Source organism: Callospermophilus lateralis, chromosome 1 (assembly GCF_048772815.1).
Source record: "Callospermophilus lateralis isolate mCalLat2 chromosome 1, mCalLat2.hap1, whole genome shotgun sequence".
NCBI lineage: Eukaryota > Metazoa > Chordata > Mammalia > Rodentia > Sciuridae > Callospermophilus > Callospermophilus lateralis.
The window spans coordinates 211,127,690-211,153,019 of record NC_135305.1 but is presented as its reverse complement, the minus strand read 5'-3'; the positions used below and the strand labels follow the sequence as shown (position 1 = coordinate 211,153,019).

Here is a 25,330-nt window from a genome sequence, read left to right as displayed (position 1 = left end):
CCGGGCCACGCTGCAGCTTTATACTAATAATTTGCAGACTTAGCTGACATGCATTCACATACAGATTATTAAAAGTTTCAAAATGTAACTGATTAGTCAGTATTTAGTCCATCTTTGTGTTGATTTTTTTTTATTAGAATGTATATTTCTAATATTCTCTAAAGCTGGGAGAACTGGTTGAACACTTATTTTCCTGAAGGTATTTTTAGGTCAGAGCTGCATATGGCCTAGAAGCTCTGCATACGTAAGTAATTTGATACATATTTGCATTCCAAAATCCTGTGTATTGTAACTGGATTTATCCAAAATACTGAATAGTGGAAATTGTATAATTACAATCATGTAATTAAAAAGTATTAACCCTGGGGGCGCTGTTGGTGTGCACAGCCTGGACCGGCAGAGGGGCCGTGCCGGACTCCAGCGCTTGGCTTGGGTTCCGCTGATGGCCGTGGTGCCTGCTGCAGCTTCAGCTGACCAGAGCTGGGGACCCTGTGCCCGGGCCAGGAAGTCACCTCTAACTAAGATGGGTCCTGAGGCCGCGCGCTGGGTGTCAGCCTCGCTCTGAGGCTGTGCCTCCGGGACTCGTTTAATTTGCACAAATGAAGCAGGGACTGAAAGCATGTGTCAACTTTTATGAGGCCCGTGTCACTGGGAATCCTGTGGCTGTTCACTATCAAAACTCGGAATTGGCTCCCTGGGATTGTCATGGCGGCAGTTTGGCGGGTCATGCGGGCAGGCGACTCATGAGGCCCTTTAATGGCAGTCGGGGCTCTTAGTGTTGTTCAGCTCCGATGTCCTCCAGGAAGGAGGCTGAGGGACTTGAAGATGGGCACGAGAGCCGTGGAGAGGAGCCGGGGTGGCTCAGGTGAACCTCACCCACTGCCTGGCACAGAGAACCCTGGCACCACCCCTTTCTCCTTTTTCTCCGTCCTCTCTCCCTCTCCTGTGCTCTGCTCCTCTCTGCCCTGTTTCCTTGCTGAGGGTAGAGCCCAGGGCCTCAAGTGGTCCCCCACAGGAGCTACCCCCCAGCCCTGTTCTCTTTAAAAAAAAAAAACCCACTTGGGGTGCAATTTATCTCTCTTTGTGTTAAAAACACAGATTAATTGATCCTCAACACACATTAACAGGCAGGGGAGACTTGTACAGCATCCTGGATGCGTTTGTGTCTTGGGGCACTGACACACCTCAGACCAACTGGGATTCAAATCCTGGCCAGTCATTTCTAGCTGTGAGAACTTAATGAAGTGAATTGACCTCTCTGAGCCTGTCTGCAAACAGGGAAACTAATCATATCACAGTGCTGCATGTAAACTTGCCAACAACTAGTAAACCCTGGACTGTATCATGCCGTCCTTCAGTGGAGTCTGGTAGATGTTTGGATATAGTTGACTTGAGCCAGATAATGGCTTCATCGACTTTACCTCCACCTTTACAATCCATCCATTCATTCATCAAACACTTATCGAACACCTTCTGTGTTCTGGGCTCTAGGAATTCAAAAATTCAATAAGATGAGGTTCTTCGGCTTCTTGGTACTCACCTTCTCATGGGGAGAAAACTCAAAATATGAGTTAATGAATCAGTATACAGAATATTAATTTTAAGAAGATGGATTTGTGGTCGTGGTTATTGGGCCAAATTTAGGATCAGAGTCAACAAATAAATGGCAGCAGATCGCAGTCACGGTGACTGTGACTAAGAGACTTTCTGGGGCCCGGCCCTGTCTCCCATGAGGATCCAACACCACTGTTGTATATCCAGTGTTTGGTTAGCGCCCCCCGCCCCCCCCCCCGCATTAACAGACTACAAAGCCCCTGGAGGTCACAGCAGTGAGGAGTTCCCAAATTAGAGGGGGGAATGAAGCCAGATTTAAAGTTAGGTAGTCAGTGTAGTTAGGTAAATCGGGTCTAATATCAAGTAAGATCTAAAATGGAGGCCATGCTGACAATGATTCCGGAAAAACGCAGGACAACTCATGGAGTGTTAATGAAGTCCCTGAAAGGCCCTAGGCCCAGAAGTCCTTCCTGCCCAGATCACCTGTGTCCCACCCCTCGGGCCTTCCCACCTACATTCCATCACCAAAATATAAAAAGGGGAGACAACCGCACTTCCACGGATTCCACCTCTTGGGTCCCCTTCTTCCTCCGGGAGGGAGAAGTCTTTTCTGCTGTCCTTTAATAAACTTCTAATTTCTACTCTGAAAAAAAAAAAAAAAAAAGCCCCTGGAGGGCAGCAGGTGACAGTAACCTTGGCTCTTTACCACTGATGTGAATATTTACTGAATAAACTGATCGTGGAGCGCATCCAGAGAAAGCACAGGTCTGGCCTCCTTTGCTAAATCATGGCGGGACAGTTGGTCGACCTAGAGTTTTCCAGTATGTAGCTTCTTGGCTTATGCTGCCATAAGAAAGTACCAGAGTCTGGGTGACTTAAAACACACATTTATTTGTCACAGTTTAGAAACTGGCCTCCATCAGGGTGCCAGCTGGGGTGGGTCCTTGGTGAGGGCTCTCTTCCTGGCTTGCAGATGGCCCCCCGCCGGCTCATGTGAGCTCGCGTGGTTGACTGAGGGCTCCTCTTGTAAGAACACTAATGCCATCTTGAGGCCCCTGCCTGCAAGACTTTATCTAAACCTAATAACCTCCCCAAAGCCCCATTTCCAAATATCGTTGTCCCTCAGTTTCCACTGAGGTTGGTTCCAGGACGCCTGCAGATACCAAAATCCTGGGATGCTCAAGTGCCTTATGTAAAATGCACAGTATTCACAGAGAACCCCACCCAGCCTCCTGTGGACTGTGAGTCTCTCTAGATGACTTAGAATAGCTAATGCAATGCAAACCCTGCTACGCCTTGATTCACTGTATCATCTGGGGAATCACGGCAAGAAAACAGTCTCTTCGTGTTCAGGACGGATGCAATTTTAAAAATCTTTTTTATCGAAAGTTGGTTGAATCAGTGAAAACAGAACCTACAGATATCGAGGGTGACTGTACTATCACCTGGGAGCTAGGGGGTCGGTACATGAACAGGTGGGCAGTAGGGGAGGCACACATTTGGCCCATAGCGCTGGCCTGAAGCTAAAGTTTCTGGACCAAGAGCAAAAGGTGACTCCTAATTCCTGATACTCAACTCCATGATCCTGGGAGTGTGGGGGGGGAACCCTGTTGTTTCTCCTCTCTGCAGAGGGCAGAGCAGACAAGAGCTTTATCTTCTCAGTTTCAGCCCTCGAGTTCAGGGCAAGAGCAGGGACCAAACCAAGTTCCATTTGGCCTAATTTGAAATGACAGTTGTTAGCAGGGCATGGTGGTGCTCGCCTGTAATCCCAGAGACGAGACTTGGGAGGCTGAGACAGGAGGATCACAAGTTCAAGGCCAGCCTCAGCAACTTAGCAAGGTTCTAAGCAACTTAGTGAGACCCCGTCTCAAAATAAAAAGGGTGGCTCAGTGGTTAAGCACCCTTGTACCCCCTTCTCCACAGAAAATCTTAACTAAGCTTCTCCAGAAATCTTCACCATAACTGATTTTAGGACTATCAGCAAAAGAGTCTCTACAAGAGAGTTCAACGTAGGTAAACTTCCTATTTGCCTGTAGCTCTATTTTATTTGGCCACTGGCCTGGCAGAAATCATCACTCCAGGTGCTGAATGTCCCTTTAATAGTTTTTCACAAACATTTATCCAGTATAGTACTGTGTAGAAGTGTGTTTGCAAATGCAAAATATGATTTAAAAAAAAAAGAGAGAGAGAGAGACAGATCCTTTAACAAAGCCTCTGGCCCTGAGCTGGGCTTCACAGAGATGTCTACATTTCCGAGATAAGAAAAGTTAACAAATGGGCTCCATGGTAACAGCTGGCAGGGGGAGGAGAGAGGGGACAAGAAGCTCTCCCCCTCTCAGGTATTGTCCTTGAAGGGTTAACTTGCTCAGAACAGTGACAGAAAAAGCTGCTTTTCTGTGAACTTCTGCAGACTGTGAACTTCTGAGCCCCTCCCCTTACGTGCTGGGTATAAAACTCTGAAACTCCCTGAACTCGGGGTCCAGGGGATTGAATGATTACAGCAAAAGCTGCCCCCTCTGAACCTGGCTGCAGCCAAATACAACTGTTTCCTGCTGTCCTCGGTGCCCTGCCTGTCTGTCCCCTACCACCCCTTCCCCGGCTGTGATGATGACCAGGTGAGCTTGCTTCTGTGCCCAAGACTCAGGGCCTGGGTCCAGGTGAGGTCGCTGAGGAGAAGCTGAAGCCGGAAAGGCCTTCCCTCCTGCAGGCAGGACAGGCAGGGGCCTGCGGGATGGAGCCACCAGCAGAGTGGGATTGTCACCCACCACCTGGTCACATTCCCAACGGCCTGCACTTGACCCCACCGACGACAGGGACTCACTTCGCCTCCTGGTGCTCCCTGTGACTGGCCCACATCAGAGCAACGAGGGAACTGCCGCCCCCCTCCAGTAAGTTGGGACACGTGACTCAAAGTCGCGTGGGAATCCCGGTTGATGTTCCTAGTTTGGTTAAATACACCCGGGAGCAGTGGTTCTCAATCAGGGGTGATTCTGCCCTCAGGGGACATCTGGGGACGTTTTCCCCGCCCCATGCCCCTACCTAGAATGAGCGGCCCCTCAGACCCGCGGTGCCAAGTTTGAGAAATGGGGCTCCGGAAGGGGCAGGGGACCCCAAGGTCGCGGAGGTTGTGCGGGAACCAGGCAGGGAGCGGCCAGGGGTGCAGGGCAGTGGCGCCGGGTCCCTCTGCCCGCGGGGACACCCTCCGGTCACCCCCAGCTCCCCATCTGCGAATCCGCCCGCTGGCTACAGGTCTCTGGGCCCTACACCCGCTCGGGCTGTCCCCAGGGTGGGCTCACGGCGTGCGGGGGTGGGACGCCCCGCCTCCTCGCCGCAGGTCCGCCACCTGTGAGGGTCCTTTTGTGCCACATTTTCCACATCTCGGTGCTTTCAGCTGGCGACTTCGGTTGAGATGGCGCTAAGTGCTCCTGAGTGTCCCCAACACGGGACGGCTGTGCGCGCCCCGGGGAGGAACTGCGTGGGTCCTGCGTGGGGGACGGTGCTGCGGGCCGGGAGGCAGAGGCCGCGAGCCGACGATCTGCACTGGGCAGAGAAGTAGCCGTAACAAGGGGGCCTGTAGATACATGCACCATGGAGCACTGCGCCATCTTCTTCGTAACGCTTGCTGTGGTTTAGATGGGAATAATCCCTTCATTTTATTTATGTGGTGCCGAGGATGGAACCCGGTGCCTCCCATGGGCTAGGCTGCGCTCTGCCACTGAGGCCCAGCCCCAGCCCTAGTCCACCTTCAAAAAGAAGGGAGGTCTGTCGCTTTGCAACCATATGGATGAACCTGGAGGACATTGTGTAAAGAGAAATAAGTCAGCCACAGGAAGACTGCATGGTCTCACTTTTATGTGGAAACTCAACCACTGAGCGTGGACAAACCGAGGGTAAAATGGTGGCTGCCAGAGCTGAGGGTGGGTTCTGGGGAGAGGTCCGTCACAGGATACAAAGGAAGGGCAATTGGGCTGGGTTGTCCCTAGGAACCGTGCCCCCAAACAGTTATCCAGGGAGCAGACAGAAAGACTACCCAGCCTCACTGCCGCCCCATGAGACCCTCTTGCTGCTGCCCTCCGACCCTCTGTCCTAATCCCAGATAGATCAAAGGTCTAAACATTAGGAAATCAAAGTCACAAAAACTTGATCTGGTATATTTAGAAGCATTTTTATTTAGAAGTATGTTTATCAGCAAAACACAACATTCAAAGGGTGTAGAAGTGCTGATACATTTACATGAAAAATTTTAAAACATGTATAATGAGCTAACAAAAGCTGAAAATCTTATGCTTATAAGTGCTTATAAGTTTATTTGAATAAATAAGATCCACTCAACACTCTAGGGTGGAATGACAATACTATAAAGTATCATGTTTTTCTAAATTAATCAACATATTCAATACAATCCAATAAAAATCTACCCGAATTTTTTTTTTAAGAATTGATAATCTGGGGCTGGGGATGTGGCTCAAGGGGTAGCGCGCTCGCCTGGCATGCGTGCGGCCCGGGTTTGATTCTCAGCACCACGTACAAACAAAGATGTTGTGTCCGTGGATAACTAAAAAAAAAATAAATATTAAAAAAAAATTCTCTCTCTCTCCCCTCTCTCCCTCTCTCTTTAAAAAAAAAAAAGAATTGATAATCTTATTCTAATTGGAAGAGTTCAAGTTGGTCAAGCACTAATTTAATATAAAAGTAACTGCTGGGCATGGTGGTGCATGCTTTTAATCCCAGCTGCTTGGGAGGCTGAGGATCCCAAGAAAAAAGGAGGATCCCAAGTTTGAGTCCAGCCTCAGCAACTTAGAGAGGCCCTGAACCCTAAGCAATTTTTTTTTTTTGAGACAGAATTTTTTTTTAATATTTATTTTTTTAGTTTTCGGCGGACACAACATTTGTTTGTATGTGGTGCTGAGGATCGAACCCCGGGCCGCACACATGCCAGGCGAGCGCACTACCGCTTGAGCCACATCCCCAACCCAGCCCTAAGCAATTTAACAAGACCCTGTCTCAAAATAAAAATTTAAAAGGGCTGGGAATATGGCTCAATGTTAAGTGCCCCTCTGTTCAGTCCTCAGTTTAAATATGTGTGTGTGTGTGTGTGTGTGTGTGTGTGTGTGTAGAAGAATAAAAATGGAGAACTCAATCTAGCAGATAGGAAAACCTGTTACAAAAGCATAGTAATGAAATGAAATGAAAAATTTTAAAACTGCAGAACTGCAGCAAGAATAGGAAAACAGACCCATTAAGCAGAGTGTCAAGTCAGACTCGAGAATAGGTGAAACTTAGCATCTGATGAAGCAGGTTCCGCAGACCCGTGATGTGAACCACAAAGAACCAAATCCTTGTCCGCTGTGTGCAGAGAGCGAGTCCGTCTCCCTGTGAGAGGTGAGATGTAAAGTTAATCAGCGCACCCATCGGTGCCACCTTTAGCATTTCTTTGCAGTGAAATTATTCAGAATCCTCTCACCTAGCTCTTTTGAAGTAAACAGCCCACTATTGTCAACCTCAATCGGTAGTCACAGGAGAACACTGGATTGTTCCCTCTCACTGTGACTTTGTACCTGCTTATCAACCCTTTCTACTCCTCGCCCCTTCCTAGCCTGATAAAGTTCCAAGAAGATAACGTTGCATTTTTGTGACTTAGCACCAGGAATTCGTAAAAGCTCCAAATTATAAACTGAAAGACAAGAAAAAAAAAAAACGCAATCATAGACCAAATTCACATTCAGATGATTCAGGGAAAATGTCTACGATCAACATATTGATCTCGAACAATATTTTGATTATCCCAGGAATTTCTGCAAATTAACAAGTGAAATGACAGGTGACCCAAGAGACAAGTAGACAAGGGAGTTAACATAGGAATTCCCAGAGGTTTCCCAGAGGATCTTATGTATTCAAATAAACTTATAAACACCAGAGATTGAAGAAGAGATGCCCAAAGTCATGTTTATTAGAGAAAAGGAAAGTTTTAATAATGAGATGACACTTCACATCTGTCTCAGGTAAGAATCAACAAGGACAGGAGTGTCTAGGGTCGGCTGAGGTGTGGGCGGGGGAGGGATCTCTGCTGAGGGTGGGTGTGGGCAGGGGCTGCCAGTGTGTGGCCATGGAAAGATGATGTGGGTTTACAACCCTGCAGACGCCCCCAGCTACAGATCCCAGAGACATGGCAGACGGAGACATGCTCCCTGCCCTAGAGAGACAGCAGCCCGGGTATCCAGGACTAGGGAATTGCAGCGGGAAACACCGCTCCATGGTTCGATGCAATTGGCTGAATGTACTTAAACCGTGGCTAACCAGGGAATCATGGCTCCCGTTTCTGAAAAAGGTAAGAATCAGCACGAGAACCGTGAAACAGCAACATATTGTTAACATATATCCACCCCCGTAACAAATTTTGCAAATTACAGGATCAGTCTCTCTAGAATCCTATGAGTGGAGGGTTGGAAGAAGAGAATTGGGAATGAGTAAGTGTTTCGTGGAAAAATGATGGAATTAGTCAGGAATTGAGGAGCGTGGTTAACTCAACCCTTGTCACCCGAGTTTCAAAAGAAAATGAATAAATTAACATGTTTACCAGGTGGTACAGCCGTAGTCCCAACTGTTCAGGAGGCTGAGGCAGGAGGATCACTTGAATCCAAGTTGTGGGCAACACAGTGAGACCCACCTCAAGAACTAACAATATTTCAAGAGCATTTCTTCAAACGAGCCAACTTGATCGTGGAGTTCAAGTGCAAAACTTAGAGACTCAAGAAGAAATTATTAAAGCAATGAGAAAAGACCAACTTTATCAAATATATTTTTATCAAATATGATAACAACTTTATCAAATATAATAACAAAGACTTCTTGGTGCTTATTTATGACCACAGAAATAAATGGAACCGAAAATAATCCAGAAATAAACCCAACTGTGTAAATAAATCTAGCTAATTGTGAAGCTACTAGTATTTAAAGTCATAAGACACGTAAAAAAAATATTCATTAAATTCTTTTTGGGATAATGAGCCATTTAGAGAAAAAGATATCAACATAGGTTTCATAGGAAAAGTAATTAAATATAAAACACTTTTGTAAAATATTAAATATTATTTATTTTTTAAATACTAAATAAACCCATTAGAGGAAAACAAACAAGAGTTTTACATTTTAATATTAGAATTTGAACTACTTTTCCAAATATTATTAAAAAAAAAAAAAAGAAACAGTACAAGGGACTAGCTCAGTAGTACAGGACTTGTACAGTGAGCTCAGGGATTGGGTTAAGAGTCTTACAACCTAATCCCCGCTTCTCCTCTGCACCTTCTTGCATTGTCTCACGCGTGAGCTTTTGGGGGACACCTCATCTAAACCATAACAGTCTCCATTTTTATGCATCAGCTTGGCCTGGGGAACATACATCTTATTAACACTTTCAAGTATTGAAATATGGACTTGTTGGATGCTATTGCCTTTTTGCAAATTTGTTTTTATATTTCATCAAACTTCTACAGTCCATTTCCCTTCAGGGAATCCCTGCTTCTCACCTGTTCCTGTGCGGACAGCATCGCACGAGGAAACCCGTTGCTCATGGATCATCTCATCTCTCTCCCGTCTGCCAGTCAGGTATCCAACGGTCAAGGTGCCCACTCTCCCACCGGTCTGAACCCTTGCCAAAGTTTGGTATCTCAAAGGAGAGGGACTCTCCAGTTCACACTTGGACTTTGGGGAGCATCCCCACATTCTCCAGCCTCCCCTTGAGCACTAGGGTTTGCTCTCTATGGACATAGGTCCCACTTCAGGAATTGCAATGTGGACTATCCTTACAGCAAGAAGAGGCCGGTTAGGGTCTCCTCATGGTTTGTGACTCCCAGCAGTCTCTCTGGTGAGGGGAGAGCGAAAGCCACAGGACCAGTTAGGAGGGAATCATTCCTCTTGTGATTCCCAGAAAACCCAGCCTGGGATTCCTGCCAACGCCCGTCTTGGAAGTCAACTTGGTTCTCAGGGCGAGGCCTGCTTCTCCTCATCTCTGGCCTCCACTTCCGACCTCCAGGCTTCCTCTTCTCCTAACCCTCCTTCGTAGGCATCTCTTCACCTCCACCATGGTCCCCAAATGTCATCTGTCACCCAGAAAGGAGCCGTTCACATCAGATACACACACACGGTATCACCAGAAAATCTTTTTTTTTTTTTTTAGTTGTCAGTGGACCTCTATTTTATTAATTTATATGTGGTGCTGAGGATGGAGCCCAGAGTCTCCCGCATGGTAGGCAAGTGCTCTGCCACCGAGCCCCAGCCCCAGCCCAGGAAATCTTTTGTTGATGCTCTTATTAGTTGTACATGACAGAAGGTCTGCAAGCCCTTCCTTTCTAACTGGGGATGGGACCCAGGGGTGCTTTACCACTGAGCCACACCCCCAGCCCTTTTTAATATTTTATTTAGAGACAGGGTCTTGCTGAGTTGCTTAGGACCTCACTAAGTTGCTGAGGCTGGCTTTGAACTCTAGATCCTCCTGCCTCAGCCTCCTGAGCTGCTGGGATTACAAGAATGTGCCACTGTACCTGGCTAACTCCCCATTCTTGTGGTTGTACTTGATGTGGATTTACAAAGGTCGTGTGTTCATATAGGAACATAGGAAAGTTATATCCAATTCATTGTACTGTACTGTTTTTCCCATTCCCATCCCTCCTCCCTTCCCCCCATCTCCCCTGTCCCAATCTGGTGAACCTCCACTCTACCCCCACACCCCACCCCTGCCTATTGTGAGTCAGCATCTGCATATCAGAGAGAACAGTTGGCCTTTGGTTTTTTGGAATTGGCTTATTTCATTTAGCATGATAGCTTCCAGTTCCATCCATTTACTGGCGAATGCCATGATTTCGTTCTTCTTTATGACTGAGTAATATTCCGTTGTGTATGTGCACCACTCACTATGAAATCTTTTGCACTGGGTTCTAGCAGGGATGAACAGCTATTCATTCTCCTGTCTGACTTATTTGGGGTCATTGGTCTTGCCTCCCTTTATGACTTACGACTCTCAGTTAGTTCTGCATCCTGGTTCAGTACCCTTGAGGGTATACCATTTTGTCACCACATTACCACATGCCCACTATTGCCTTTTCCCGTTTTCCCAGTGACTTTGCCAAGGTCCTCATGAGCATCAGTACGTGCAGCATCTATTTTTTCTTGGGATTGTGAGTTCATTGAGCACCACAGAGAATATGGACTGGAGAGGGGACTGACTCTAAGACAGGAGACCAGAGGAGCTGGCTAGTTCCTGGCTGAATCTCCAACATCATGCTCCATTACTGCCTTCAGGAGAGATTCTCTGAAGACCAGAAATCACACATTTTTTCCCTGTATTCACGTGCTGGAGGTGCATGCAGGCAAGGGCTGCACCACCGAGCCTCACCCGCGGCTCGAGGAAATGATCTTTCTGAAAGTTGAAAATTGCTTTCCACCAACTTCTGGGAATGATTCCAGCCTCGAGGGCCCCAGCTCCCATGGCTTTTAATTTTCTCTCTGACAAAAGAAAAAAGGCAATAATGAGCAGCTTCTCCAGGTTTCATGAAACCCTGTCCCTCAGGGGCTCTGTCCTCAGAGAGGTTTTCCGGTGACTCCGTGGGCCAAGGACTCATGTATCAGAGGGGCTGGTTCCCAAGGAGGTGCAGCTGAGGGCACCCTGGGACGTGGAGAGACCCGGTGCGCGGGATGCAGCGGGGTCTCCCCTGGACCCTGAAAAGGGGAGGGGGGAGGGCCAGGGACTCTGGGGCCTGCTGCCGGCTCTAGGTGGGATCAGAAAGGAGCTGACGGCTTTCTGTTCCTGTGTGCACTCAGCCTGAGTTTTCGGGGGACATTGGGAGAGAGGGGAGGGGCGCCGTCCTCCCCTGGGTCTCTCTTGACCCCAGCTCCTGCCTGCTCCCTGCTGAGAGCCTGGGCCCCACGACCTTCAGGGAGGTTGGGTTTCTGAAGTTCAAGGTGAACGTTCCCAGAGGCTACAACGTGGGGACACCAGAGCTCCTGACAGTTGTCCGGAGCTTAGACCAGGGACAGCTTCATCTCCCCTTTTGGGGACAGTGAAATAATGACACTCTGAAGCAGTTTTTCAGAGATAAAAACAGTGAACCTTGGAGAGACAGGACCAAGGAGCCAAAGTCAGTTACACTGACAGAAGGGGACACAGAATAGGGGACTTGGACTCAGTCACAGGGAAGTTCCTGCTAGTCTCTTCCTTCGTCACCTTAACCTCATAGACTTCGTCCCCTCATAGACTTTACTCATTTGGCAAATGCTTACGGAGAGCTTGTCACTCATCTGGAGTTGTGTGGCCGGGGGTGACGGTCAAATAGCTCCAGAGTGACTTGCACGCACGGGGGGCACTTTGGCCTCTGTCGATCCCAACAGGAGTCTCCTGTCTCACTGTTCTCTGTCCTCCAAAGCTAAACTACTGAAAGTGACGTTTTAGGGATGTCTATTTGTTTAAAGACATTTATACTCCGACTTGGAGAGCTTCAACTTTTCTCATCTGGATTTGAAAGAAATGGAAATGCTTTCGTGGGCCGCGTCCCCTGTGTTTGGTGGCCAGGGGCCTGAAAACATGACAAGGGTGGGCTGTCAGAGTCCCCTCAGGAAGCCCGGCTGCTCTCCATCCTAAGGAACCATCTGATTTAGAACAAGGAGGTCAGCCACAGGGTTCAGCCTGAACCCAAAGCTGCCTCGTCCAGCCCTGCCTGGCTGGCTGGGGAGGGAGTCCCTGTCCCTAAATGTCCTGAAGGAAAAATGTGTGGGCGTAACTAACAGGAGGAGATAGGATCCTGTGGGGGAAGCCGCTGGCAGGAGGTCCCAGAGGCTCATGGGGGACAACGTGCTTGTTTATAGATCCATCATGAAGAAAGGGAGCCCCCCAAAACTCTGGAAGGAAAAATGAGGTCCGGGGAACACAGATGGAGTGTTTGAGGGAAGGAAATGGACCCGGCACCGAGAAGGCACTGAGGAGACCCCAGATGGTCTTCAAAGGCAGGAGGCCCAGCGCCCGGAGGCAGGAGCGCTGAGCTGATGCGGGCAGGCTTCCTGCAGGAGACCGGCCTCACCCGCTGGGCATCGTTTCCAGACAGAGGCCGGGGGTGTGGATGGGTCAGTGCGGCCAGCAGCCCGAAGGCCCACCATGCCAGAGCCAGGTAAGTGCTCGGGAGCGCAGGGGTGGGACAGCCAAGGGCACCGCGAACCCCAGGCTGGGGAGGTGGCTTCTGCCTCAGGACAGGAATACAGGTGACCAGAGGAGAGCCAAGGATGCACTTGGGTCCTGGAGGATTTGTCACAGAGCTGGTGGCAGAAAAGTGGTGACGTGAAGGGACAAGCAGGAGCCATGTGGGCTGTGGTCTAGGGATGGATTCCACCACCACTTGCCAGGGGACCTTGGCTGCTGCGTTATTGTCCTGGCAGGGCCACTGCAAAGCACCACAGTGGGGCGGGGGCTTGGGACAGCAGGAGTGGCCTGTCTCACCGTTCTGGAAGCCGGAAGTCCTAAGTCACGGCACCGTCGGGTGGATCCCTCCAGGGCCTCTCGGGGACAGTGCTCCCTTCTCTCCTGGATGCTGGTGGCTCGAAGGGTTCCCGGCCACACACATTGTCCCCATCTTTGACTCTCTTTACACAGGCCCCTGTTCTTTCTCTGTGTCCCCTCCTCTTCATGTGAGGACCAAAGTCACTGGATTTAGGGTACACCCAGAATCCAGGACGAATTCATCTTGAGATCCCAGCTAATCACATCTGCAAAGACTGTTCCCTTACAAAGTCAGATTTTTAATACATATATATATATTTATATTTTTAATTGTAGATGGACACAATTCCCTTATTTTATTTATTTATCTTTACTGGTGCTGAGGATGGAACCCAGGGCCTCGTGCGGGCCAGGCAAGCGCTCCACCACTGAGTTCCACCCCCAGCCCTAAGGTCAGATTTTGAGGTGCCAAGTGGACACAAATTTGATGAGGTGGGGACATACAGGATCGATGACTGTACTTCTCGGAATCTCTGTCCTCCCACCCCAACAATGCAGACAGTAACCCCTACTCATGGGAATTAAACAGGAAAAATGCCTGTAAATTACACGGGATTACCCAGCCCCAGATGTCACAGTGTGAGGGTCGAGACATGTTTCCAGGGACAGTCGTCAGCCCTGCTGGCCTTAGCTGGCACCTGGTGTGTGGTAGGATGCAGCACCCTTTCCTTCCCTTCAGACAGGGCGGAGGGTCCGTGTGTGGAGACAGGACCAGATACGTCACCCACTGGAACATCCTTTGACACGGTCCTTGGGGACGGTTAGGCTATGAGTTGGCCCCAAAGGACAAGATCAAAGACTCTTCTGTAGGCAGAGATGTGCAAACAGTGGAACTCTCCCGGGAGCGAAGTGGGAACTGACGTTTATTAACATTTCCTATAAAATGGAGCTGAACATGCAATTTCTCAGCAAAATCCCCAGGCTTGTGCAGGATGGGAAGCAGTGAGCTCTCTGCTGAGCTGCTGCGACTCTGGACCCCTGACGGTCCCAGAGACTCCACCTGAGGTCAGAGATGGTCAGCAGAAGGACTATGGACTTAGGGGATCGTTTATTCTTTGGGATGGGGACTGTCCTGTGCAGTGACGCTGAGCAGGGTGACCTGTTGCCACGACAACAAAGAAATCACGCCATCAATCAGTGCCAGTGAGCACGCCTGCCCCTCACACCCAGCAGTGTGCGATGGGCTAGGAACGGATTTAAAAAGCTGTTCAACCCTTCTCTTCCTCTTCCTCTCCTCCTCCTCCTCTCTCTCCTCCTCCTCTTCCTCCTCCTTCTTTTCCTCCTTTCTGCAGTGCTGGGGGGATGCTAGCGATGGAACCCAGGGCCTTGCACACACCAGGCAAGTGCTCTGCCAGGGAGCTGCACCCAGCCTCAGTCCCCTTGAGTCCCCTTCACGATGTGAATGACATTCGCAACCAAGTCCTTGCTCCATGGCTGTGCGCTGAGCCCCTGGGCTCACTTAATCCCCAGCTGCTGCAAGGAAGGGTCATTTCTCCCCACAGGCTGGTGGCCAGCTTGAGTCCCACAAAGGGTAGATAACTGGCCACAGCCAGAGGCCAGGACGTGGCTGAGGTGGTGCTCAGATCCCGCTCTGAGCTCTGGGCGTAGTCCCTTAACTCCGTGACCATCCGCACACACCTTCCCAGAACCGATCGCCCACCCAGAGTTCTCCAGGGACGTTACACTATCCACTTGTGTATTTGGGCTTTCTTCTGTCCATGGCTCCTGACCTACAGCTCCCTCCCACGGCTGCCATGAAGAGGTGGCCCGGGAGGGGCGAGGAGAATCTGGACGGCTGGCCCCGGGGGGTCCCCCCTGCTGGGTTGGCTTTCCATCTGTCCTTTTTGTCCCCATCATGTCTGCACAACTGCCTGTGCTTCAGTGGCACCTGTCAATGACGTTTCCATTAAAACCCCCCAAACACAGGGTTCCCAGAGCTTCCAGATGGCTGAACTCGCCGAGGCCTTCAGAAAGGTGGGCAAAACCCCGTGAGCCAGGCGGGGGCGCCCCAACTCCATGCAGAGAAGCGCTTGTTTGGGGGACCCTTCCCGACCTCACCGTCTGCATCCCCCTCTTCCTCTTCTTACTTGAATTCTTTGAAATGTCCTTTATAAGAAACTGTAGCATGTGGTGCTCCCCTGGTTCCGTGATCGGCTCTAGCAAATCAAGGGCACCCGGGAGGGGGCGGTGGGAACCCTGATGTCCATGAGAGGCACAGAGGAAACTGGGGCTTGGGATTGGCAGTGGACGCGGAGGGGACAGTCTTGGGGACCGAGCCCTCTGTCAGAGAGGACATTGCCTCTAGATAGAGAGCAGCAGGACAGAAGTGGATGAGCCGATGCCCGAGTGGTGTCCGCAGCTGCCCGTTCACGTGGTGTGTGTCCACAGTGACCTGCGCTGTGCACGCAGCAGGAGAAACCCAGCCCGACCCTGTTCCTCTTCCTCATCTCCCCTCCCCTGGAGCTTTCCTGAGCCCCTCCCCACCAGGCAAGGCAGAGCCCTAGACCTCTCTGCGAAGCCGGCACCACATTTATTGCTCACTGCCCTGAGGCGACTTGCCCACCCACCGGCACCTGCACTAGAGGGCCTTCACATTTCCAGTCCCTGCATCATTCACGGAGTGAATGAGTCAGACATTGCATCAATCAGGACGCTTGCATGCCATTTTAGATTTTATTCTTTTTTAAAAAACAAATTTTTTAATGAGCAAAAGAAAAAGCTTGCTGGGGCAGGGGCACACGCCTGTAATCCCAGAGACTCAGGAGGCTGAGGCAAGAGGATGACAAGTTTGAGGCCAGCCTGGGCAACTTAGTGAGGCCGTAAGCAACTTAGCAAGACCCTGTCTCTAAATAAAATATAAAAAGGGCTGGGAAGGTGGCTCAGTGGAAGCACTCCTGGGTGCCATGCGAAGGAAGGAAGGAAGGAAGGAAGGAAGGAAGGAAGGAAGGAAGGAAGGGCGGGCTTGCAGATCTTCTAGGTGTGCAGCTTCATGCTGTGACTCACATACACACTGTGTAACGACTGTCACAGTAAATTTGATCAACACCACCGCCATCACCCGTGCTGTGCACTAAAGCTCCAGACCTACTCACGACTGAAACCCTGTACGCCTTGATCAGTCCCCAACCCCCGGCAGCCCTTCTCCTTCTGCTCAATACCTCTCCCATGAGCCTCCAGGAAGCAGCCACCAAACAATCGCAGTTGACCTGAAAGACAAAACCGCCCCCACCTCCCCCAGACCCTTTGTCAAAAGCCCTGCTCTTTCTGCAGGTGGATGAAGCCTCCTGGAGGCTGGGGGCATCCAATCAGTCCGTGACCTCGGACTTCATTCTGGTGGGACTCTTCAGCCACACGGGGTCACACCTTGTCCTCCTGTCCCTGGTGGTCACCGGGTCCGCCACGGGCCTCCTGGGCAACACCACCCTGCTCTTGCTGATCCACGCGGACTCCAGGCTCCACGTGCCCATGTACTTCCTGCTCAGCCAGCTGGCTCTGCTGGACATTGGATTTCCGCTGGTCACCGTCCCCAAGATGGTGGCTGGCTTCCTGCGGGGGGAGAGCTCCATCTCCTTCGCGGGGTGTGCCGCTCAGATGTTCTTCCTGATGCTCTTGGGCGTCTCTGAGGGGGTCCTGCTGGCCCTCATGTCCTATGACCGCTACGTGGCTGCGTGCCACCCGCTGCACTATGCCGTGCTCATGAGGCGACAGGCCTGCCTGCTCCTGGCGGGGACGTCCTGGCTCTCGGGCGGGCTGGTGGCCTCGTGCAGACCTGCGTGGCCCTGCGCCTGCCCTGCTGCGCCTCGCGCTCCGTGGGCCACTGGGCCTGAGCGGCCGGCCCTGCTGAGGCCTATGAGCGGGCGCTGTCCAGGTCCCGGGCGCTGGTCCTGCTGCTGCCCCTCGCGCTGCTCGGCGCCTCCTACGGCCGGGTGCTGGGGGCCGTCCTGCGCATGCGCTCCGACGCGGCCCGCCGCCAGGCCCTGGCCACGTGCTCCTCGCGCGTCCTCGCGGTGGGGCCCTTCTACGGGGCCGCCGTGTTCATGTACATGGTGCCCGGTGCCTACCACGGCCCCCACCGGGACAGTGTGGTGACCCTCTTCTACAGCCTCGTCACCCCCACCCGCAACCCCCTCATCTACAGCCTGAGGAACAGGGCGGTTCGCATGGCCTTGGTGAAGGTCATGGGCAGGGGCGGCTTCCGGTCACGGAGATGACCTCGTGGTCCCTGGTTCTCCCAGGGACCCTCCCTGTAGCTGAGGCCTGTCCTCTGTTTGCAGCCCCGGGGTCAAGACTGCCCCCTTCCCCCCTCAGACTTCAGTTGCATGAGGGGGGGGGGTTCATAGGAAGCAAAAATGGTCACCCAATAAGTTAAAAGGAGGAAGCTTTTATTTTTATTTTTTTGTCTTAAAAAGAAGAAAATTATTATTATTACATTGTCAACCCAGTGGCAGAGATGGACCCAGCCTGTGGACACTGTGGTGATTTGAGTGCGACTGGTTCCCTCTGCAGTCCATGTGGGAGTTGAAGTGCCATCGGGAGGGATCCAGAGGACGGAGCCTACTCCAGCCATGGTGTTGGAGGGGGGCTCTTGCTGAGGCTGGCCTTGAATTCGAGATCCTCCTGCCTCAGCCTCCCCAGCCATGGTATTACAGGCGGGCACCACTGTGCCTGGCTCGTTCGTACGCCTTCCTGCAGTAAGGGCTCTAGACTTCCATCCTGGGCAAAGGTGGAGGCCTCTGGATGGCACAGTAACCAGCGCTTATTTTCTCCTGTGGCCTCTCCTCCCATAATTTGTTCTTTTGAGGAAAACTCTATAATTCATCATTGTCCTCTCTTGTTACCACTTTCTTATTTAAATGAGAATTTCTGGACAGCCTATGCTCTAATGGAAAAGCACACCACCTAAAAATCCTCATTTGGTTTAAATTTGTTGAAATTTGGAAATCAGAAAGACCAGTGTGGGTTCCTCAGTGGCCCCTGATTAAAGAAAAGATACAAGTAGCCCATGATCTGGTCAAACAACAATTAGTGGAAGGACATATACAACCTTCCGTATCTCCCCATAATACTCCCATTTTTGTCATCAAAAAGAAATCTGGTAAATGGAGATTATTGCAAGATTTAAGAGCTATTAATAACGAGATGGTTATTATGGGACCTGCTCAATCCGGGATTCCTCAATTGTCTGCTTTGCCAAAAACCTGGCATGTTTTAGCTATAGATATTAAACATTGTTTTTTTTTTTCAATTCCAATTCATCCCGAGGATAGTCACGTTTTGCATTTACTATCCCTGCATTAAATCATGAAGGTCCTGATCAGAGATATGAATGGAAAGTACTCCCTCAAGGGATGGCTAACAGCCCAACTATGTGTCAAATATATGTTAAAAAGCAATCCAGCCACTTAGAAATCAAAACCCTGAACTACAAATATTTCACTATATGGATGATGTATTATTAGCACATAAAGATAAAAACATTGCTGAAATGTTATGCCACACTTACAAACTTATTAAAAAATTATAATCTAGAGATAGCAATAGATAAAGTACAATTAAATTTTCCAATTAATTATTTAGGAGTTCTATTATCCTCAACCATGGTCCATCCACCAAAAATTCAAATACGAGTAGATCAAGTCAAGTCACTTAACGACTTTCAAAAGTTATTGGGAGACATAAATTGGATAAGGCCTTATCTAGGCATACCAACAGGAGAGTTGGGACCTTTATTTGATATTCTAAAAGGTCCATCAGATCCAAATTCACCCCGCATGTTAACTCCTAAAGCAAGAAAGGCATTAAAAATTATTGAAACATATATGGAAAATATACATTTGGATAGAATTGATATAAGTTTGCCTTTATTATTTATTGTACTACCAACAAAAAATATTCCTACAGGAGTATTTTGGCAAGAAGGTCCATTATTATGGATACATTTATCTTATTCTCCTAACACTATTCTTACTAGGTATCCTAAGGCTGTTGGACAATTAATACTCAAAGGAATAAAAACAGCGAAGGGAGTGTTTGGAATTTCTCCCAATAAAATTATTACTCCATATACTATGGATCAAATTGATGAGTTAGCTAATGAGTTAAATACTTGGGCAATAATCATGTGTAAATCTAATGTTACATTTGATAATCACTTACCATCTAATCCTTTATTGTCTTTTTGGTCTAAGCATCCTGTAGTTTTTCCAAAAATGACAAAAAAAAAAAAAAAAAACCCTATCATGAATGCTCCAAATATATTCACTGATGGGTCAAATAACGGTACAGCAGCAGTAGTTACCCCTGATCAAACTTTTACATTTTTAGTACCCAAACAATCAGCTCAAAAGGTAGAGCTTAATGCAGTTTTACACGCTTTTTTGATGTTTAAAGATTCTGTATTTAATTTATTTTCTGATAGTCAGTATGTAGTTAATGCTATAGTATCTCTTGAAGATGTTGGTAGGATTTCCCCTTCTTCTACTGTTTTCTCTTTGTTTTTCACTATACAAAGTCTAAACTGGGACAGAAAAGATCCATTCTTTATAGGACATATCAGGGCACATACAGGATTGCCTGGAGCCCTTAGTTTGGGCAATGATTTAGCAGATAAAACTACACATGACATACATATTTTCTCCACAATAGAAGAAGCTACAAATTTTCATAAAAGATTCCATGTTAATGCTAATACTTTACAAAAGTGTTTTAAAATAACTAAGGAACAAGCCAGACATATAATAAAACAATGTCAAAATTGTGTGACCTTTTTACCACAAGTTAATCTTGGAGTCAATCCTAGAGGACTGATACCTAACCGTATTTGGCAGATGGACGTCACACACTTGCCAGAATTTGGAAAATTAAAATATTTGCATGTTACAGTTGATACTTCTTCCGGATTTTTGATGGGCTCCCTTCATGCTGGAGAAGAAACTAAAGATGTTATAGCTGATTGCTTACAAAATTTTGCCACTGTGGGCGTTCCTAAACAGTTAAAAACTGATAATGGTCCTGGCTATACTTCTACCTCTTTTAAACAATTTTGCTCATCATTTGGTATTACTCATATAACAGGAATCTCATACAATCCACAGGGACAAGGCATAGTTGAAAGAGCTCATCAAACTATTAAAATGTACTTATTAAAGCAAAAAGAGGGAATTGGAAAGGGGTATATATCCCCCAAAGATAAACTTAAAATAACGCTTTTTACTCTAAACTTTTAAAATTTGGATTCATCAGGACTTAGTGCTGCGGAAAGGCATATGTATCCAAAAAATGTACATAAGTCTAAGGTACTTTGGAAGGATATTCTAACAGGACAATGGAAAGGTCATGACCCAGTAATTGTCTGGAGTTGGGGGTCTGTTTGTGTGTTTCCACAGGGAGAACAGCAGCTGATTTGGATTCCAGAGAGATTAATTAAAACAATTTCTACAGATCAAAAAGAAGATGATTTGACTCAAATCCATAACAGCTGATATCCAGAACTCCAGCTTGGCTATTCTTACATCTGTGACTGTGATTAACCAGGATGCTTTTTTCAATATCTATTTTATCATTGTATTTATCCACATCATAAGGTTCTATTTTTATTTTTGAGCTCATACAAACCTAGGTTAATGTTTTTCTGATCAGTTTTATTTTTTGACTAGAGTTTTTAAACATTGCAATGGAGATTTCACCTAGGTAAAGCTACAAGGCCTTTATTATTGTCTTATGTGTTGTACGTTTGTGTGCACATTTGTGTTTTGTGTTGTATGTCTGTGTGTGCATATGTCCATATATCATTTATGAGGAGCGCTCATGAAAAAATGGATCCGAATTATTTTTTTTTCTATTCATGTGATTTAAATGGTTTGATTTAAAATAGGTAAACAGCTGTTAAGGATTGTTTTTAAAGGAGGGTAACAGATCTGTTTATTTACTTTCACCTTTCCTTTTCATTATATTTAATAATTCTCTTCAGGATAATGTCTCTTTAGCATCATTGCCAGAATTCCTATCTTCATCCTAGTGCCGGTGAAGACAAAGATAAAACCAAACTACAGCTTCTATAACTCAACAAGTAATGCTCAATCAAGAAAACGGACCTTGGGAGGAAACGTATTGATAGATTCCTCCGCTTTGAACTGCTTGCAGAACTTGTCTGGACTATGTAACTATTGTTTGGTGCAGCGAATTGTGGTAATGCTGGCATATCTTTGCTGATGGTGTCACCAGTGATGCAATTTTTCCCAAGGAGCCGTCAATTGGCTTGGTGTCGTGGCATTTCTGTATCCTCCTCCCTTCTGCTAGTGATGGTCTAAAATTTGGGGGCCAATGGCTTATGCTGGACCGGTAGTCAGTGACAGGTATGATCCAGTTGCAGTGGTATCAACCTAAGACAGGAGGCTGACGCCTAAAGGTCAGTTTTCCGATGACGGGTAAGAACCATATGTTGAATTGGACAACCTACCAGGCACGGTCCTTAAGCCACATTGCCTGTTGTTTTATTAATCAGAAGGGGGGAGATGCTGAGGGCCATTAGCCAAGTAGGTATGACAATTTCCTTGCCAGCGTACCCCATGTGGCTTAGTGGAAGGACTCGTGGACTTGCATTAGAGATTTTGCAGTGACATTGCATGTAAGGTGACCTTGCTCAAGGACCAGGGCAGATCTGGGTTTAGGATGGTTCCAGGTTTAAGATTATTCCTGCTGGGAATAGGGCGTATCCTGCTGCCTGAGTTCCCCTTGAGTCTCTCCCGGGATTCAGAGAGTATTTTTGGGAGGCAGAGGAGGTGGATTTGAGAGAGATCGTGTTTTTCCCCAGAACGTGTTTGTAGACGGCCGGTGTGAGTTCGGGAATAAAGAATTGCTGTTTGAATCTACAAAGCTGTGAGTGGCTCGTGATTTTGTGCCCAGCCAGACTGCGGCAGTCTCTCCTCCCATAATTTGTTCTTTTGAGGAAAACTCTATAATTCATCATTGTCCTCTCTTGTTACCACTTTCTTATTTAAATGAGAATTTCTGGACAGCCTATGCTCTAATGGAAAAGCACACCACCTAAAAATCCTCATTTGGTTTAAATTTGTTGAAGAGAATGGATGCAAAGAAGTCTAAATGATTTATATTTCACAGAGGTTGATCTCTTCCCAGCCAAGCAAAGACTGGCAGCCACTGTCACACCAGGGCCTGGCGGAGTGGCCAGCTCCAGGCGTCGGACTGCTAAGGGTAGAGAGAATCTGCAGGAAGGAGATAAAATTTCCCAGAGCTTAGAGACGGCGTGGGGTGTCATAATGGCTGCTCTTGCTCTTTCAGCAAGAAGCCTCAGAAGTCCGTTCCCAGGCCACCACTCCAAGTCCACAGGGGCACCTGACTCCCTGCTGGTCAGGAGTGCCAAGAGCAGGGCCTGGACTCTTCCGCCCACGCTTGTCTGCCCTGGCACTGCCGCAAGACCCTGCCTTTCTCTGTCACTGCCACCGAGGCCGTCACAGCCTCAGCCGCCTCCACACAGTCGCTCCTGTCTCCTGCTGGAGGTGCCACCAGAGCCATGATCACAGTCACCTGTCCCTGCTGCTACCTTCGTCCCTTCTTTCTTTGTAATGGACACATAAGAATCGCACCCACGTGTGGACACATATACGATGTGTTAGGAGCAGACGAGGGTGAGGGACGCTCCCATCTCCTAAGCCCACAGACTCCTCCCCTCTAGTTCTTTGTGAAATGCACAACACCTTGCTGTAAACTGGGTCGCCTTCCTGTGCCTCCTGGAACACTGGATCGTACTCCTCCTGCCCAGCCGTATGTGGGCACTCTGTCATCTGTCCTCCCTCCCCCGTCCCCTCTGACCACTCTTCTACCAGAGTTAGAGGTCAACTGTCTCAGCTGAGCGGGGACATGTGCTTGTCTTGATGTGCTCGGTTATTAACCTACGTTCCTCCAGGTCTATCCTGCTGCTGCAAAGGACAGGGTCTCCTTATTTTCATGGCTGACTAGTGTTCCGCTGCGTGCCTGCCGTCTGTTCTTCACCCATCATCCACCCACGGACCCCTCGGTGGATTCCGACGCGAGCAGCGCTGCAGTCAACGGGCTTCCTCCCGCCTGTCACCTTGCACGAGGCCCCCACCCAGACAGCGCTGAAGTGGAGATCAGCTGGCAGCTGAGACGACACTGACTCAGAGGAACAGTGAGATGTGAGAACGGAACGAGAATGTCCCTGCTCGGGCCCCAGAAAGAAGCAGTTCTCTCTAGTCCCAGTGCCCTCTGTCCCCAAAAGCACTTTCCCAAACAGTGTTCACCGGCTCTTCCTCATGCATCCTGCCCCCCAATTCCTTGGTCTCCCCAGAGATGTCTGAGCAGGAGACTCCAGGTCCAGGGAGGAGGGGAGAGATATCGTCCTGTGCCTCCTGACATCATGTGCCAAGGAGGACACGATGCCACTTCTGTGGTTCCTGAAATACCAGGCGATTCCATCTGGGATGAGGAAGTGTCCCATTCCACAGCTGGCCTGGATTCTTCAGCCATGTCGGTGTTCAAACCCTGAACACTGGTTCAACCTGGATGGGGAAGCCAGTAGGGTCCATTGTAAAAATGTTCCCAGGGATTGAGCCATCAGTTTTACAATTAAAAAATTTAATTTAATTTAATTTAAAAACGTTCCATGTGATGACCAAGGAAAGCATGGGAACTGGTTCAGGTGAACAAGAGACCTGGCAATTAGATATACCTGATCCTGGTGCAGGTCTTAGACCAGAGGCGGGGAAGCCTGCTATAAATTATGGACGTTTTCAACTCACAGATGTTTGATCCATGCTCCATATCAGACAGTAACACAGTGTCTGTGCTTAACTTCTTGACTTTGATAAATTTACTGTAGTTATATAAGAGAATGCCCTTGGACTCAGGAGGCTGAGGCAGGAGGATTGCAAATTTGAGGCCACTCTGGGCAACTTAGTGAGAACTTGTCTCAGAAAAAAGGAGAAATGGGGTTGTAGCTCAATGGTAAAGTGCCCCGGGGTTCAGTTCCCCAGTGTCTATCAATAAATCAATAAATAAGAAAATGCCCGTCTTCAATACCCAGTCAATGAGTATTGGGGGCAGAGAGACATGGCTATGGCCTCATTTGTGTTTCTGCAAAATTCACATATTGAGGCCTTAAGATCGGATGTGACTGTCTTGAGAATCAGGACCTTTACGGAGGTACTTAAATTGGGTCTTGAAGGAGGAACCCAAACCAATAGGACTGGTGTGCTCAGAAGAGAGGGACAGACAGAAACTGGGGAAAGGCCAAGGGAAGACACAGCAAGAAGGCGGCCAGCCACCTGCAAGCCCGAGAGAGAGCCCTTGCCAGACGCCTGCCCCGCCCACACCTTGGTTTTGGACTCCGAGGCTCCAGGTTCCAAGACAATACGTTTCTGTGGCTGAAGCCACCTGGTCCGTGGTGTTTCGTTATGGCAGCGCCGTGGGGTGCTGCATGTTGAGACTTGATCTTTGCTCTGGGGAGGTTTCAGAGGTGGGCGACTGAGTCATGGGGGCTCTGTCTTTATGACTGAATTAGGAGGGTTACGAAAGGGGCTGGTGATGATGGGTGCGCACTCTTCCGCTCCTCTGCCACATGATGACACGTGTTCCTCCTCCCAGCAGCGCAGGAGGTGGAGGCAGGAGGATCACTTGAGTCCACAAGTTTGAGACCAGCCTGGGGCAACATGGAGATCCTGTTTCAAAGAACATTCTCTTTTTGCCATGTAAGGACACTGCCAGATGGCACTGACCCGATGGCACCCTGAACTGGGACTCCCCAGCCTCCAGAACTGTGAGAAACAAATTTCTGTTCTTTATAAATTGCCCAGTCTCTGGTGTTTTGTTATAGCAGCACAAGGGGACTGAGACAGGCTACCTGAGCTGACTCATCCAGCTGTCACCCTGCAACTCCCCCCCCCCAGGGGCTCAGGAAAAAAAATATAGTGTATATAGAGATGGAGCAAGAAAATAAATAGGGGGGGCAGTGGCAACTGATGAGCCTGAGAGGAGTTATTTGTACCTTGAAACTCTTCTCCAAGTTTGAAATATTTCACAACTTGAAAAAATTAAAGTGATAGTGACATCATCAAGGTGTTTCCTGAGAGTATGTCAAAACCTGTCAAACGTGCATGCTAAGGATGTGCTTTTAGTGTATATCCATCAAACCTTAGGAGTGGTCTAGAAATAAATTAAATGCCACCGGGAATGTAGCTCCGTGGTAGAGAACTTGCA

At 48.6% G+C, this 25,330-nt stretch overlaps 1 pseudogene; it reads left to right on the top strand.

The window, feature by feature from the left end:
- The first annotated feature begins 12,662 nt into the window (after nt 1-12,662).
- LOC143399871 (olfactory receptor 2Z1-like) lies at nt 12,663-17,307 on the top strand (annotated as a pseudogene).
- Nucleotides 17,308-25,330: the final 8,023 nt, after the last annotated feature.